Raw genomic sequence first — 12,692 nt, forward strand, 5'->3', positions numbered from 1 at the left:
CAACAGCTCCAAAAGATACATGTTAAACCATTTATTTTCCCTTAAAGTCCTATTTATTAGTCATTCAAACAAGGCTTTTCATGGAGCACCTAGTATCTTTTCAGAAATAGCATCCATCTAATGCATCTTTGTAAAACATATAAAATTTTGAATCTCATACTCCGAAAGTCAACTGAAAATTCCAACAGTGTGGCATTTTTTCTTATCTTTATCGTTTGGTTGGAAAGCCAGCGTTGAAATATCAAACTAACACGCTCGTTCATGTTTAGAAATAAATAACCCAGTCACGATTACATCGTTAGCAATGAGAAGACAATTATTATAATTTGACCGATGACACACATAGGAACCGGCCCCTAGCCAGAAATTAGTTGTCTTTCTATGACTTCTCTTCTTTGACCCAACTGAGTCAATTCTACATTTGTTCGTCATCTCCTTCGCTCGTCTCACTTCTGCCATTCTTGTTTTCCGGTAAAAGTCTTCCTTCTCCATTTTCTATACATATATAGGTTTTCTAAAGAGGTTTGTAGAGCTTCAATTCTCTCATATTCATCCAAGAAAGTTGTAGATTTTGAACACAGAAGGAAAGAGTGTGTTGTGGTGGTGCCCGCCATGGCTGGACTGCAAAGGTCCACAGTATCGTTCAGAAGGCAAGGTTCATCAGGCTTGGTATGGTATGACCCAGTCTGGCCAGGGGATGTAAGTCAGATGACGAACAAAGACGGAGCAGACTTCAGGGATCTGAGGAAAAGAAAAGCCCAGTCAGGCAGCAGCAGAGGCAGCCGCCGAGGTGGTGATGGTGGTGGTAGTAGCAGAAGCAGCCGAGGTGGTGGATGCCGGATGGAAAAGATGGTGTCACCTTCCATTGATCCGCCTTCTCCCAGGTTCTCAGGGTGTGGGTGTTGTGCAGCGTTTGGCAAGCCAGAGACTAGACCTTAAAGGACGCTCCTAGTTTTTGTTTTTCATTAATCTTTTTAATTTTGGTTATCCAAATCAAGCCAGTTCGTCTATAATCTTTTCTTTCTAGTTTTGTTATGGTTTGATTTCTAGTTCTTTCCGCACTGCGCACGCTCATGTTTGTGAGTGTTATGTATAAGGGTCTTTCTTTGTATGGGTGTTCGAGAATAGAGAAATGATTCTGGTCAATCAAAGCTCAAATTAACGGTCTCTCTTTAGGAAATTGTTTTTGGTACCCTAGGCTGAAAGATGGTATTTATGCATAAAATCACAATCATTTTTTTTAGTTTTTTTTTTTTTTTTGAGGGGGGAGTGGTACAAGGAGCAGCTTCTTATATATAAGGGGTGGGGATATTACATATACCATCAGCATGAACTCAAGTGTTGGTTCATATGCCATCGGCACATGTTAGCTAGCATTTGGGTGTCCATGGTTCTCAAGGTGCACTGTCGTGGGGAGGACACTTTAGTGATCTTTCAAGACTCCCTTGGGGTTCTAAGGAAGTCCTTAAGGCAGATTTCTTGAAGGACTAGCTTAGTCACTTTCAGTTTTGTTTTCCTGTTTTGGATAGCTTCTGGCCCCATTCTTGTAACCAAAAAAAGGGGTGTCAACTGTTTGGTCCAGCCCGATTTTGGTTTCGGCTTTTCTGTTTCAGGGAGGAAACACCAAAGCCAAGATGACCATTGGCAAATTTCAGGTTTCAATTGATTTGTGTTGGACTTGGTAAGTTAATGGTTTGGATTCAAGTGGATAGGTTTTGAGACCATCACCAACTTGTGTCAAACCATTGCACGCCATTCAGAATAAAAATTACATTAGTCCTTTGATTTTTCCTTCTCTTGGGCTTAAGGCCCAAATAAAACAACCTATTTTATCTTGTTAAATAAGTCTATAATGGTTGGATTTTTTAATGGTTTGGTTATATTAAGCACTGTTGGGTTGGGCTACTAACCTAAAAGTGATACCTAGGTTTTACCAATCAGAAAACATAGTCTCTTCTAATTAGCCTTGGGTTGTTTTGGTTTGGGGCTCAATGGGACGGTTTGGTTTGGACCTGGAAATATGATCGAACCTGGTTCGTACTCGGTTTGACCCTCGACCCTGGTCGAGGCGGAGGGAATCGACTCGCTTCCGAGCGAGCCGGGTCCAGAAGATAGCTTGCTGAGGAAGAAAACTAAATCGGCAAGAAGCACGCCCTAATCCGACTTATAGATTAGGTTATTTACCCTAATGATGGCAGACACAACTTGGCGGCTGTCACTTATCATTATTGAAGGGATAATCATTGAATAACCGTGAGGTTATCTCAGGAGTCCTCTACTAGTTCAAACTAGTAGAAGTCTATCGCTCAACGGATCTAACTGTTAGGATCCAACGACTATCCGAAGAAGGCTCAAATGCATCCAACGAAGAAGATTCGAAGGTATACTCTATATAAACCTTACTTACCTACGAGGTAAGGAGGACTCAGATTCATATACACACTGGTAGAGGTAAACTATCAGAGGCTTACGATCTAGATCACTTTCCCAGTTTTTCATTCCTTAGCTCTGTCTAACAGAGCCTTTTGTGATTAAGTTCATCAACTGACTTAGCCTTCGGAGGTGTACTCCCGACCCTAACGGTCGGGCCACATCTGACGCTTTCGTTTTGTAGGTCATCACAAGGAGATCTAAGGGCTGAGCAGATTTTGGACGCATCAGGACCAAATCATTTGGTCCCTGAATTGACAGCCCTATGATAAGTGATAAGGAGAAAGTTTCCATCAGATAATCCTGTGTGGATGGAGCTAAAAGGATATTTGCGAATCCGAAGGGAAAATGGATTTATTCCAATTAGTGGATACAATAAGGGCAGTAGGAGCACGGGTTGCAAACAAGTTTTTCCCATAAATAGCCATAGTCTGAAGAACAAGCGAGAATCACCATTGGTGAAAGCAGAACTAATTTTAGCCAAAAACCATGAAACCCCCTATGTTTTGGTAAACCTAACCCCAGAGTGTACTCTAATATAAATCCTCAAATCAAAGAGAAAATGTCCAAATTTTGGGGATAAACCAATGAAAGAAAAGTCAATTTGAACCACAATCATGAAATCCATGACTTCTTTTTGGTAAACCTAAGTTAAAATGTATTCCAACTTATTTAGTGGAAAACACAACCAATACGTATATAGGCATCTGCTCTATAGAGTTGCTGAAGTCATGGATTCAACAAATGCTAGTCAATCGGGAGATTCACCGACAATGCCAACCTAAATAAAAAAATTTGCTACTAAATTAGAAGATCTAAGGAACATAAGCCAAAGAGAATTGGTCAAATAACTATTTAAGCCAAAAAGATACCATCTAAAATAACCTACACCTTAGTTGAAGGGGAAGTTTCTAACAGAACCATATTAAGATATTCAAGGCAATTAGTTTTCACCTCTAGATACTTGAATCCTTTTTTACGAGTTGAGTCCAAGCCTGATCTAAAAGCTAAAGCTTCTGTAACCAAAGTTGAACTACAAGAAACACCACCAGAAAATGTAGCCAGCAACTTGCCTTCTTTATTTCTAGTTATTGCTCTTGTACCTCTTCGGTTGAGGCCTTTTGGAGATGACCAACCAGCTTTCTTATCATTTCCTCCCAATCGGCCATTCAAACAAAGCAAGAATTCCCAGAAAAATGATAGCAACCACAGAAAACTCCTCAAAAGCATTATTAGCAAGCCTTGAAACTTCTTTTGGGACCAATGAACATTATTACGGACTAGCTCATTCCTAGCCCGCCATATGTACCACATTATGAAAGGTTGCATGAAAACCTATTTGTTGGGATTTTATATTTATTAATTTAATTATATGCCCAATATTGGAAACTCACTATCTGGGCGGTTACAAAATATAGGGTTATATATTTTGGTAACCACCGCATAAGTGAGTGTGATTGCATTACGTAAGTTTTCCAGAAAAGAGACAGCTCCCATCTCTCTCTCTCTCCCTCTCTCCTAGAAACGCAGGAAAGAAGATCCTTGCTTTAGATCTCCTGACCATTCTTTCCAAACGGCATTTGGGTTGTGGAACTTCTTTCCTTTCCTAGTAATTGTGGAATCACTCCGGTGGAGCTTTGGTGGAGGAACGAGGACGTGGATCCAATTTACTTCTGCTGCAAATACTCCATAATTTTGGAAAGCGAATCCAAATAAAGATATTTCCCATCAATTAACCAAATTGAGATATATGAAGTATTTCCAACATTGGCATCAGAGCCGTGGTTCCCATGATTCTCGGTTCCTCCCCATTGTTTATATTCATTGTATGGATCCAATGGGAGGATCAAGGGTTTATTGAAACCTACGAAGAATCTGAGGTTTAATAGGAAACCCATGGGAGAATTGATAGGGTTTTTAGAAATCCTTATGTTTTGGTTCAGATCCGAGTGGGAGGATCCTTGTGAATTTTCCTTATGAATTTTTGCATTAATTGATAATCCATGAGAATTATTTTTGTTTAATATTTATTGTTGAATTTTTTTTTCATGTGTTTTTTGATGATTTTTTGGGAGAAAAAAAAACGTGTTTTTCCGTTTTTTGAAAAAAAATTCGTTCAAGAAAAAAATTGAAAAAGACGCCTTTTTTTTCACTGTGGACCAGATGGAATTTCTGTCTGAGCAGACGGTCATCCGATTGGGCACAAAAGGCTGACAGACGACCATCTGGGCAGACGACAATCTGTCTGGGAGATAGTTTTTTTTCGGATATAGGTCTGTCCAGTTCATAATGTGTTTCTAACTTATTGGATACCAATGGCCCGACAATCTGTGTGATGTTTGGGCATTGAGGGCCTAATAGGGCCTAGTGGGAGCTAATGAGGTAGAAGTGTTCTATGTGAACCACCTCATAGCATTAACATGATTGCATGTTATATTAAAATTGTTTTTAATTATGGGTCTATTAATCATGTTTCTTGCACAGAATGAAACTAGTATATAAGTCTATATGGATTTGCATGAGAATTTGATTGAATGTTCTTTTAACATATCCTTTGGTTTGAATGCTTATCCCATAGGTTGACTATACTAGTGTGATTTGTTGTTGCTTGTGTTGTGTTGTGTTTTATGCTAGAATAGTTGAACTCACCCTTGCATATAATGTCTATAGAATAAATGGCTGCTACAAAGAGCATAGTTGTTGACCTCACTAAAGAAGATAAGCTAATGAGAGGAATTATGACCTCTAGCACCGAAAGGTGCAATATCTCCTGAAAGAGTAGGATATGCTGGAAACCATAAACCAGACCATGTCCCCTCTTGAGGAAGGTACCACTGCACAACATCGCAGGGTCCATCAAACTATGGAGGTTTAGCGGTGTTAAGACCTTCGGTTCTTGAAGGAGCTTCATAAAAAGGAAAGTCCATGATCTTTAACTCTTTTAAAGATTGATTTCAATCTAAATTTGAGTTCCCGCTTTGATACCAATTGTTGGTGCAACCTAGAGGGGGGGTGATTAGGTTGCAGCTAGTGGATTGTCCCAATTTTTTGGTTTGTGCGGAAATAGAAGGTAAATTGACAATTCAAATGAAATTAAACAATATAATCAACCACAAGACAAGTATTTTATAGTGGTTCGACTTTGCAAGTCTACATCCACTCCTCTCTTGGCCTCAAGAGAATATTCCACTATTGATTCTCTTTCAATACGATGGGTATAGTAGAGATCAAACCCTTACAATAATCTTTGTTACGGGGCAAGAGAACCCTTTACAATCTTTGTTTAGCAAGTAGGGCAAGAGCACCCCTTAATAATCTTTGTTTACGAGCAAGAGCACCCAAGCAATCTTTGTTCACAGGCAAGAGTACCCAATGACCAATTCTAATCTACCAACCTAGACTAGAATTGAAACAGTTACAAAGGAAGGATGTTACCTTACAAGAGGTGTGACACTTTACCTATTGTGTGAATGTGATGCAATGTGAGTTGTAAGCTCAAATGGAAATGTATGCACCACCGACGCCTTTAATCTTCTCAAGCTTGGCTTCCACAAGCTTGCTTAATACCTTGGAATGTTCTTCAAGGTTGGGGAGAAGGTGAAAGGCAAAGCACAAGGCTTTCTTGCAATTTGAAAGCTTTAGAATCACTTCGAGAGTGGGTGATCAAGTGTGTGTGTTCTTGCTCTCAAATGAGGTGAATTGGGTTTATATAGAGCACCTTTGAGTGCCAAAACCCAATCCCCAACGGATAGAAAACGGACACATTTTTGTTCTGTTTTTCAGCCCAGACGGACGTCCGTCTAGTCAGACGGTCATCCGTCTCAAAAGTATTCGCTGCAAACAGCTGTAGAGGATATTCTCTTTAAACTAGCCGTTATAGTCAAATCTGGGCCAGACGGATGTCCGTCTGCCCAGACGGTCATCCGTCTGTCCTGGACTGGCTCAGACGAACATCCGTCTTCCAGACGGAAATTCTGTCTGGCCTTCTGTTGTTTTCTGAGAAACAAAGTTATCGTATACAGACGGACATTCGTCTGCTCAGACGGCTGCCCGTCTGAACTCTATTTTTGCTGACTTAAGTTGGGGCTGGGACATGGCTTGGGTTTTTGGACTTTTTGGTCAACCCTAAGCATTGTACACCTCACTAACATGTCCTAGGTCACTCTAGTAATATGAATTACATATAGTTGATGCATTTACATGAATGTGTATGCGAGAGTGTCCTAAGCCCTAATTCAACCTAAGTCTTGATCTTCGACTTGATTTTGTGCAACGGTCTTCATGTCCATCTTGGCATGGTCATCTTAACTTAGACTTCATGTCTATCTTGGCATGATCTTGGGTTTGACTTGAGCATATGGCTTTGACTTGGAGTTGGTCCACTTGTTCTCATCCTGAACTAAAACATTATAACTCAATATAGCCATTAGTAATTCATGCTTATTATCATCAAAACCAATAGAGGCTGATGTGGCAAATGCTGACATGACATTTCCCAACAATCTCCCCCTTTTTGATGATGATAAACACATGAATGATTGGAAGATATGAATGATAATTAATAGCAAATAAACACTCATTCATATTCATGTTATTTACATGTTTTTCCATGGTGAATTCTAATTCATGTTTGTTATCATCAAAACATGGTGAATTCAAGTTTCATGTTTGTTATCATCAAAACCAATAGAGGCTGATGTGGCAAAATGTTGATATGGCATTTTCCAACACAAGGTAAAAGCAACAAATAATAGATATCCTGAATAAGATAAGATCAACTAATTAGAGTGTGGAAAATAGATAATACCAAATGTATAAGTGTAATCATAAGGATGAGAAAATAAGTGAAAGTTACTCTCTCAAGGCAGCGGAAAAGTAGTAGAATCAAGTTAGTTACAATCCCATGTTTAAAGAATAATCCAAAGAAAGTTAATTACATATACAAATGTTCCACAATAAACCAGGGAAATGGGGCACTAGACAAGGGTTTCTTCTATCCTAATGATTGTCTCCTCATAGGTGTGGTCGAAGAAAGCCCAACACGGCCACTCCCTCACAATAGTAGGGCTAACCCCTGTACGGCAGAATAATCCTCTTCGGCACCATAGCTTTGATCTTCATCGTAGCTACCACTTGGAGGGTAGTATGAGGGATCAAAGTCCGTCTCGTAGAGTATGCCATCAGAGTCTTCAATACCTATAGGATAATGTAACAACATTTGCACAAAAGGAATGAGTTCAAAGAACTCAGCAAGGCAATTATTCCATAATTTAAAATCATACAGATACAAATCATAACATAATGCAACGTGATACAAGACATATGATGCAAATATGATTCTAACTCTATGAATGCTAGTCTCTAGGGTAGACATGCTTTAAGCCATAGCACCATACTTCTTTGGGTCGTCAGTCACTCTCCCTCAACCCATTCAGTATCTTGGGATTGCTGTGGTAATTGGGTAAAGTACTCTCAAACCATGGTAAGGGATTCAGCCACTACTCTCTCACATCACCATTTGGTATAAGTATTGGCGAATGTCACGGTAAAGCCTACCTCAATGCAAATCATCTACTCAATCGTATCAACTCAGATCCAGATATGTCCTTTCCTCGCCCCAGACGATCCTTTCCGGTATCCTTCACACTAGAGTCAGCGTAGTCCCGAATTACGGACTCATTAACCCTATTGGTCATCCACAAATAGTAAACGGGAAGCTCTCATGTCCTCTCACGGGTTGGTTACCGATCTTAAGTGCCCATGAGCCCAAGTCTAGCTATTTGCAACCCTACCAATAAATAGCCCCTTTCGGGTATCCGTGGCATGGTTTATGTCCTCTCTCGGGTTGGTTACCGGTCCTGAGTGCCCATCAAACCATACAATACCACGGGTTGTTTGGTCTCAATGCCCTTCCTGTGAAATCCAGCCCAAACCTAGCCAGGACACCCTATCTATTTTGGGTGAAGAAAGGTTAGTTTAATGTTACACCTTGAAGTTGGACCTTGATTTTAGTGTTTTATCTCCTTCTTCTCTCTTTTCTTCTTCTTACTGTTCTATCTTGATGTTTTGATTGTGGAGAAGGTGTTACACTACTATAGCTACCTATTCTCTAATCTCTTTATGTCTCAGAGTGAACCCCCAATCACTTTATTCATCCCTTGAAACCACATGGTGAATCTCCTCAATTCTTCACTGATTTTGGTTGAGTTTTGGACAGCATGATCATTCTACTGTAGCTTCTTTTCTAATTAATGTTTAACATGTTTGATCTTAGCCTTACTACTGTTCCAATGTATTTCATCTCCTTGAATCAATTCCCCTTTATTTCTAGCCATTTTAGCCTTCTATGTTGACCATTGATATAAGCATTCTAGTAAGTTTCTATTTTTGATTCTTCTCATTCTAGGATTAGTATTCTTTTGATTTTCTATTTAGTTATTCTTGCCTCTGATATGTTCTTGATATTCCATTAGAGAGAAGCCTTGTTCTCTCTAATTCTTCCCTTGAATCCATGGTGAGTTTGCTATGAGAACCATGTTGTTTCCAATTTAGAAACTCATGTTCCCAATTTATAAAGTACTGATTTTTGGACCATGGATGATGTCAAATTCATGCTATATAGTCTTAGTATGTTTGTGTGAAGTTCCCTTTCGAATTTCGGATCAATCGGACTTCAAACGAAGAAGTTATGACCAAAACAGTGCAATCTGTACCTTGCTGTCTCCATTGGTCGACTGATTGGTCGACTGGGCCAGTAGACCAATCAAATCGACCAATGAGATCTGTTTTCCAGATTTAGGTCTTTCTTGCTCTATTTAAGTCCAATCTCGGGATTAGTTCGTCTCCTCTGCCTCCTAAGCCTCTGGAACGAGTTAGAACTCCATTCTAATCAATTTCCTTGCATCCTTGGTTGATCCTCGCAAGAACTCAAGTAATCTTCTTCCTCTTACATCAAAGGTATGTCTACACTCTCTTCTTCTTCTCCATCTCTGTTTTTCTTTCCTTTTTGGGCTGAGACAGTAGAGAAGATGCTGCATTCTCTGTTGCAAACATCTCTTTACTCATCCCTCATGATCTTCCTAAGGATTAATGGCTAAGGCAATGATCTTAATCATGATCATTGCAAGCTTTTGAAGGAATCATGATCTAGATCATGATCTTGTCTTCGTTCATCTTTTGATTCAAATTCTAATCTTCTTAGATCTGTTTTATTGATCATATTAATAGTCAATCGTTGTGTTTTCTTTACAAGAGTTGTAACCTATCAATCTCTAGTTCTTTCTTCTTGATCATACCATGCTTTCTCCAAGAACCATAACTAATACATTTATGGTAAGTTTTGTTTCCTTATTTAGATTCATGTTCTTCAGTCTTAGATCTATTTTTCTTGAAGATCTATGCATGCTTTTCATGATTTCTTTATCACAATCAATGATCCATCATCCTATCGTTCTTGTCCTTGATTGTTACTATGAATTCTTCAAGAACCATGATTGATCTAATTATGGTAACTTTTGTTTCCTAATTTGTAACTTGAAGACTTGATTTGATTAGTGTTTTGAAGTCCTCTATATACTAGGATACTTTCATAGTAGTTTCCCCCTTGTTTGGTACCCTTTTTGAACCACCAAATTTGGTTCTATATTCTAAAAACTCTGATTTTGAAGGCCACTGTCTCTATTGGTCGACTCATTGGTCGATCGAGACAAGAGACCAATCCAATCGACCAATGAGTACAGCAACTCCAGATTTGGTCTATTTTGGATGTTTTGATAACTTTCCTTCTAGGTTTCTTTCCTAATATGATATATATACTTGTTTAGGACCTTCTTGCCAAGTTTGGGAAGATTCTCCTTGATCCTTGGAGATTCTCTTCAAGTTATATAAGGTAAGGATGGTTACTTCTATAATAGCATAGATTGTGTGATTTTAGTTTCTATATTAGAATCTTTCGAATTTGTTACCATAATTAGATTCTTTTATGAATATATTACTGCTGTATTTACTTCAATTACAGTTGTATTATTTACTTGCTTTCTTTAGTTTATGAAAGTCTTTATTTGTCAACTGTATATGAGATGAATCTTATTATGGTATATTTTCTATATACTGTAAATGTGTATGATATGATTGATTTGTGATTGATTAAGTATGGTTCGGGAAGGAGAGGTGTCCTTTTGACACTTCTGTCCTTGGACAACTACGGGAATATTATGGGATGTTTCCGGAGATGCCCTCTGGACACCTTCCTAAACTGTTGGATGACATATTTAGGACTGTCTAGTAGTGTTTGGCTAGGATGTCCCGTTATGTCAGACCCTAATCGGAGGGGTATTGAGACCAAACGACCCGTGGTAGCAATGGGGATTTGTGGGCGCTCAAGACCGGTAACCAACCCGTGAGAGGACAGGAATCACATTGTGGGTGCCATTTATTGGTAGGGTTGCATATGGATAGACTTGGGCTCACGGGCGCTCAAGACCGGTAACCAACCCGTGAGAGGACGTGAGAGCTTCCCGTTTACCATATGTGGATGACCAATAGGGTTGATGAGTCCGTAGTCAGGGACTATGAGGACTCTAGTGTGAAGGATACCGGAAAGGATCGCTAGGGGAATGGACGTATCTGGATCTGACTTGATGTAACTAAGTAGAAGACTTGCATTTGGCTAGGCTTAACCCTAACATGCGCCGGTACTTAGACCAATGGTGATGTGAGAGAGTAGTGACCTATACCCCAACCATGGAATGTCCCGAGGGATGCCGGACCCATTACCAACTGATGATGAGTGAATGAGACTTTCTTAAAGAAGTACGGTGCTATGACTTAAAGCATGTCTGCCAATAGAGACCAGCATGCATAGAGTTAGATTCATACATTCATTGTTTGTCTCATACCATATTGCATTTATGTTTGCTTTGTAATCCTGCCATTTATGTTATTGTGGATTTAACTACCTTACTGGGTTTCTTTCAAAACTCACTCCTTTTGTACCATATCTATTGTTAGACTTCTCTGCAGGTTTGGAATACGATGACGGTCCATATAAGGAAGCGCAAGGTGAAGAAGATGAAGAAGAGCCAACTGAAGATGTGGATTAGATTTCTCTTGTTTCTTCTAGACTTATCTTTTACCTTACATATATTAGCTTAGAGGTTTACTTAGATTTCGATCTACCTTCCGCATATGTTGTGGAGTATATTTCCGCTATACTCTACAGCTGTCTTTTGATTTGGTATCATGTTTTCGCACTCTGATATTCTTAGTGATTCTTTTGAGATCTTTTCTTTAATTTTATTATTAACTTATTAGAATACAATGATTTGTTCTTGCTTTTGATTATGTTATTGTGCTAAATGGATATGATCGTTCCTAAACTTGATCTTTAGGGCTGTGGATCACACTCTCGGGTATGCCAGTTAGGGTACCGGCTGGGAGGATGTGACACTTCCTATTCAGGTCTTAGACGATAAGGACAATCCTAGCCACACAACTAGACAATCCTATGTATGATCCAATAACCCGGGAAAGTGTTGATAGGCACCTTCGGAGAACATCCTATACTATTCCCTCCGATGCCCAAGGATAGAAGCGTCAATAGGACACTCCCCAATCCCAAGTTATACTTAGGCAATCACATATTCAATGATTCCGCCTTTCATTCGGCGGATTCGAATTACCATGCGTCTCTATCCCTGATGCGGCCGAAACTGCCTTTGCTCAGTGTCACAGGTCAGGACCTTTTCCTTCTAACTCGGTTGAGTATTCAGTAGATGTCTTTCTTCGGATCGTTGGGGCCATCATTTCTCATACATTTAATACATCTTCATGATAAAAGTTAAGTCATAATATTGAAATGATTCACTATGAACACAAGTAACAAGAATAATAAATCATTATGACAAGAGTATATGAATCGCAATACTACTGTTCTAAAACATGTATAGCAGTCCTATAATAATCAAGAATAAATAAAAGATTATGCTCACTAAGTATAAGTACCAAAACATAAGTTCATAGCCTATATGTTTATGGAGATAACCATCCTTACATTAGGTTGAGTTGATGGTGAATCGAGAATTACCAAGGAATGGTCCAAAAGTAGTGTTAAGACCCTAAACAAACATAAATAAGAAGTTAGAGAAGAAGTCTGGAAGATCGGATGTCAAATGAGTCAAAACTGGCTAAGGTTGCTGTCAGCAATAAGTTTGGTCGATGGTCCTTGGTCGATGGCATCGACCAAAGAGGATCGACCAAAATGT

The 12,692-nt window shown here is 39.2% G+C and overlaps 1 pseudogene; it reads left to right on the plus strand.

Annotated features, from left to right (window-relative positions):
- The first annotated feature begins 487 nt into the window (after positions 1 to 487).
- On the plus strand, positions 488 to 1,158 carry LOC149005298 (MAPK kinase substrate protein At1g80180 pseudogene; annotated as a pseudogene).
- The last annotated feature ends 11,534 nt before the right edge of the window (positions 1,159 to 12,692 follow it).

The sequence above is a fragment of the Hakea prostrata genome, chromosome 9, assembly GCF_041222555.1.
Source record: "Hakea prostrata isolate BN-2017 chromosome 9, UWA_Hpros_2, whole genome shotgun sequence".
Taxonomy (NCBI): Eukaryota; Viridiplantae; Streptophyta; class Magnoliopsida; order Proteales; family Proteaceae; genus Hakea; species Hakea prostrata.